Below are 5,804 nucleotides of genomic sequence, written 5' to 3'. Positions count from 1 at the left end.
ACGTTCCAAGCACACAGATAGAAAATACACTGATAGTTTATTGATCATGCAATGTCCCTCTCATACGTCAAACATTATCTTATTGAATACATTGTAAGTAATCTCCATCCCTCATACCGTTAGACTCGAGCCAATATTAAGAACAAATAATGAAAATGAGGATTTATTTCCTTGCACCATGATTTCAGTTGGATTAGCTCCAGTATACAGGGCAAATGAAATGCTCTGATGATAAGACATACAAACATGTTAAAGAATGAAGATTGCATCTTTCTGCGTTATTTCTCCTTTATGCTGTCCTTTAATGCTTTTAGTCTTACCTTCGTTGATATGGTGATGCATAGGTGATGCTTACCGGTGACGATAGTATCGCCATAGATGATAAAAAGTAGTGTTGTAAGTTTGTTGTTCATGCTTGTGAAAGTCAATGATGCCGAGCTGTTTGTATGAATATATCAACTCACACGTGTAGGTGAGATACCAAGTTTCGTGGAAAAAGTGTTTGTGCCATAATTTATCAATTGCATTTTGCAATTTTAAATTCAAGCATGTATATTTTCTGACCAAGTCGAAGAACGTCAAAATTGTATGCAGTTGAATCCACAAATATGATATCAGACATTCGGAAGCAATGACACCATGAGTCCCACTGTCCTTGACATTCTCTGCCATTTTGGTCAAAATTGTTCCAAGTGGTTTAAAATGGCGATGAAAGATGAAAGTCTTTAATTTTAGGAAAAGGGGACATATGTTATAGTTGAACAACCACCACTAACCCTTAAAATGCTAATATCGATTCGATTTTTACGCTTTCCGTCCTCCACGTCTATTACATCACTTAACCTAAGTGTTTTAATATTGAAACGATGAACAAGAAGAACGAAAAGAACCCTTAACTTTGTAAACGCATTTCCTTTATTGAATCTCTTCAAAAATAATGTTACGAGACAGTAATAGATAAAATGTACTAACTCCTGTTTTTCTCCTGTGAGTATATTGTGAATGAAATATCTCGAAACTTAAGTTACAGTATCTCTGAACGTTTTCCATATATGCACTGGGCCGATTTGAAGCCACCAACCAATCTTTGCAGTTCCTTGGGAAGGTTTCTAAACTAACCGTTAATGGAATTACATCACTGTTGTTCGAATGATGTCGCTAATTAACCAATCGTTTGCCAGACAGTTTACTAGTTTGCATATTTTACTTATTACAGGTATATGATACTTGCATCCCACTTTAGGCCTGGTAGTAGGTTTGTGTGCGTAGTTTTGTATTACAGGTATATGATACTTGCATCCCAGTTTAGGCCTGGTAGTAGGTTTGTGTGCGTAGTTTTGTATTACAGAGTCTGAAACGTGTCGTTGAAGATCTTCAGCACCGTATGCCGCTCATTTGATTGGAATTTGATTCCAGGAGATAATGAGAAAAAATTGCACGAATAAAATCATTGATAAAATGGTAAAGATAAATGATTTGTGGACAATGATCTGAAGCAGAAAGAATGAAGTTGCAACAACTTAGAATGTGTTCATATTTTATTGAGAAGCGGTTTGGGATTAAGTTCGTGTCTGAGAAACCCGTCTAGAGCGGAAGTGTGGTAAAAGTCAGTGCAGTAGTGTGCAACGCAAACGCACTTGTAGATTATGCGAACGCACCTATGGATTCCAAGTATCAATTTAAAGATAACATTTTTGGTTGGACATGGATTGTAAATTGTAAAGACAAAAAAAAAAAGGAAATTGCAAGAGACTACGCATTCTTCAATTATTAAGAAACTTTTTCGCGATAATTCATGGATACCCCAACACTATAAATCTATTCACCGTGGTAAGGCCTGTGAGAAGACATTGTGTGCATGAATTAAATCTATGTAGCATATCAATGTGTGTCTTTAAAATTATTTCCTTCGATTAATGAACTCCCTTCTGGTAAATCTAAACAAAATGTTGTTTTTTGTGTTGTAGATACATTTAAGAGAAGGACCAACCGACAACTTCAAAGATATTGACGGAAACAGACTAATTGCGTTTAGTCTGGTTGAAAATCTAACAGAAAAGAGCGTCAAAACAGATGTAAAAGTGATCAAATATACCACTGCCATGGAAAAAGGAAACCGAAAGCGAGAAGAATAATTCTACGAAACAAGCAATCAAAGGTTTCGCATCTTGTTTGAATTTGTAAAAGCGCTAGATGTCAGCTCCTTTACTTAGGAATGGTTTGTTTTCGATCGCTTCATTACTTCTTTACTTTAGAAATAGCAGATGCAAACTGAAAGGAAGGTGTGGTCATCGCAATGACAGCAGGAGTGAATGCAAATATATCTATAATATATACCCCTTTAAATCGGTGTAGAAAAATGTACACGAAATTATACGAATAAAGATGGGGTAATAAATATGTAGCCTTTCTCGGCAATTCGGGATTCACAGTACTAATTCAATTCCCATAGTAAATCTATGCAAGCACCCTGATATTAAAAATTCAATAACTTTAAACTTCTGAGTGCTCATGATCAAGTCTATATTTATCACTATAGATGAACCTTGGATGTCAGCCTCTTTGTAGAGAAAAGGACATGAGCTTAGGCATTTTTCTGGACGAACATATGTTTGAAACATGTGCTTTCAATTCCGCATTAGAGAGTCAGGTGCTAATTTCAGTAACGAGTGTTCCAAATTCATGACCGTTAAAGGACCGAAATTCCACCAATTAAACAATGTCTCTATTTTTGTTTCAGTTACTATTATCTCTCAAAAGATTATTTTCCCTACAAAATAACTCACAATAAATGTACAAGAAATTATACGAATATATATCCATTCGCAGCAATACAGTGACGGTGACAAGGTGACTCTTTGTTTTGTCCTGAAAATATGACCCTGTTTTCACAAACCCCCCTCACTTTTAGTACACTTTTCAACTCTACCTTTCATAGCTGATCTTTAAAACACTTATCAATGAAAAACCTGTTTTAAGGGTTGAAACTGAACCCATCGAAATTATTGTTTAAGTTTGGGAAATTCGTTTCATAATTTTCTATTTTATTAATATGAACAAATATGAGTTTGTGCGTATACTTAAGTTGAGCTTTGAGTTATGTACGTACCGGGTTATACGTGTTTTACTATAAGATTTGTGAATCCAAGATTATACTTCACTTTGATGTTAAAACGACAAAAACTCTTTCTTTAACTTTCTTTTAATTAACAACATAATAAACTGCCAAAAATTATCTTATCTTGCACAGAACATCAAATGCGTGCCTTGCAAAGATCTTGTACAACCCTTCACAATTTGTATGAATCAGATGATATGATCCATTTGAGACCTAACCGTCCACAGACAAAATTAGAAACTGATTGAAAACAATGCCAGTAATAAAATGTACTTATCCCCAAAAAGCGAAATATAACAACGCTAAAAATTTTGCGAACATCTTGCATAAATCCAGATTTCCGTGATAATTCTCGCCTATCAAGTAAATCCCTTAATGGCTTTGCCCCGTATCTGACTGAAGAACGACCTTTTATCAGTATTTGCGAGAATAACGTTTCGATTATCTTTATTCTTGACAGCTTTCATGAATATAATTTTGAGTCGCTTCCGTCAGTGACAAAGGCATGGCTGGTACATTCTATGACACGTTTTTGTCTTCTTCAGGGAACAAGGACAACGTGATTCCGTGAGATACGAAGCGTAAGTGTCAATCATTGATGAGCTTCGTTATTCTTCCGGATCTTTATCCTGTCTCCCCATGCACACACAATTAATATTGCAAAACAAAGGAAGGGTTACCAGCAATTTAGTTCATGATCGATATATGGATTAAAATTTCATATAGTTATATCATTAGGTCTATAAATTACATTGACGCAACAAAACATTTTGAAGGCAAAAGTAGAAGAAACTGACACGTCATTATGGTTACAGAGGGTCAGTCAGAAGACAGGAAAACATAACGATGGACAATGAAACGGAACAAAGTTAAGGAACTAAGTGTGGAAACACAACAATGCATATAAACAGAGAAGAATAATTAAGAAGGGAAGCCTAAAATTAGTCCAGCAAATAGTGTTTTCAATACACCCCAAATACTTCGATACCAAAAGAAGACTATAAAGATTTCAAGTCAGGCAAGAACGATGAAGTTGAAATGGGAAGTAGAACGGGTTATTAACTTTTAAGCTCAGGTATAACTTCCGGTTTTTTTCTTTGTTTTTGTTTTGGCTTTCGCTTTCTTCGTATGCGTTCCAAACGTGCCTGACTGATGAACTGTGAAAGTATGTTTTGTGTTTAGTAGGTTCGTAACTCTATGACTACAGTATATTCCTTTCTATTTATGGGCCAATTGAAAAGCTCATTGGAAGTTTTCGGAGTAGAATAAGTTCTTTTTAATGTCAGCTTCAGCTCGCCTAATCTTTTGTTTGGACGGCAACGTCAGAGACATCATTTCAAAACATTATGACTTGCGCTTCCAATCATGTATTAACAACTTTGAACCCGTCCGATGTCGTGAGCATTCCAGATACCGAAGGTCGGTCTCATCAAATATAGTGGTCAAATATTGGTAAAATCGGGTTGGTTTCATTAATAGAAATCGGACCATAAGGCAAGAGACTGATGTGGTTTGTTGGCCTTTGAGCTGCAGTCATTTATTTCGTATTCAACCGATGAACCAATATCTCTTTACTCCTACCATAATGAATGTGTTTATTTTCCAATAAAAGCCCGGTATTTGAGGATCGTGAAGTGCCCATATGGAGATAATAAAATGTTGATATGAAATTTAGAAAACATTATTATAGGGCGAATAATAAAATATACAAATTTAAATTTCATATGGATCATAGATACATAATTTTATTTTACAGTCGTCTGGGGGATTTACATTTCTTTTGATAGGTCATACTAAATGCTAAATGAAAACCTTCAGGAAGGTATGGGTACAGTGCGTTGTACAATAATGAAAATTATGCACCTTAAATAAAATAAAATAAATCTCAAAATAATATATGCACTTATGATGCACGTTAGCTTATCTTGTGGTATGTTATTCCGGGACTCGAAGAAGATGGCAGGAGAAACGCTGATATATTCCACATGTTAATCTATTGCTGCCTCATGTCTGTGTCATTAAAGTAAACATTTGCTCTGATTTCAGGATTCTACTGAAATTTAAAAAGTACCTAGGTTAAAAGACTTTGTATCACGCCTAATTACAATTGCTTTCAATTAATTCCTGCCCACTGGAATAAATCATGAAAGATTCGCACAAAGAGAGTGTTCTAGACAAAATAGATGAATTTGTTTCTGCCAAAGCATTTTCAATAGATATGCCAAGATAAGTCACTAAGACGAATGTGTTACGGCTGATGGGACTGGTAATTTAAATGAAACGCAGTATCAAGGGTGAAAGAAAAATGGACATTTTCGACTACCTGTCTGTCACTGGTTTTGTTGTCGTATTTGCCGTGTTCTCTTAAATCATTTATTCCGGGCCTGTTTTAAGTGATATTAGGAAGAACACACTATAGCTTAATATTATTTAATTACGTTCAGGCTTAATGGCTTATTATTGTTTAAGTACGTTCAGGCTTAATGACTTAATAGTGTTAGATTATGTCCAGGCTTAATGACTTAATATTGTTTAATTACGTTCAGGCATATTGGCTTAATAATGTTAGATTACGTTCAGGCTTAATGGCTTAATATTTTTTAATTACATTCAGGCTTAATGACGTAATATTGTTTAATTACGTTCAGGCTTAATGACTTAATATTGTTTAATTATGTTCAGGTTT

The 5,804-nt window shown here is 34.9% G+C and overlaps 1 long non-coding RNA gene across 1 annotated transcript in view; it reads left to right on the top strand.

The window, feature by feature from the left end:
• LOC149778700 (uncharacterized) overlaps positions 1–2,313 on the top strand; it is a 140,487-nt gene extending 138,174 nt beyond the window's left edge. The window contains exon 3 of the long non-coding RNA XR_016415361.1: positions 1,968–2,313. This is a non-coding gene — a long non-coding RNA (uncharacterized LOC149778700). The remainder of the gene's footprint in view (positions 1–1,967) is intronic.
• Positions 2,314–5,804: the final 3,491 nt, after the last annotated feature.

This window comes from Sinohyriopsis cumingii, chromosome 17 (assembly GCF_028554795.1).
Source record: "Sinohyriopsis cumingii isolate HCF-2022 chromosome 17, ASM2855479v2, whole genome shotgun sequence".
Taxonomy (NCBI): domain Eukaryota; kingdom Metazoa; phylum Mollusca; class Bivalvia; order Unionida; family Unionidae; genus Sinohyriopsis; species Sinohyriopsis cumingii.
This window is presented reverse-complemented; position numbering and strand designations above follow the sequence as displayed.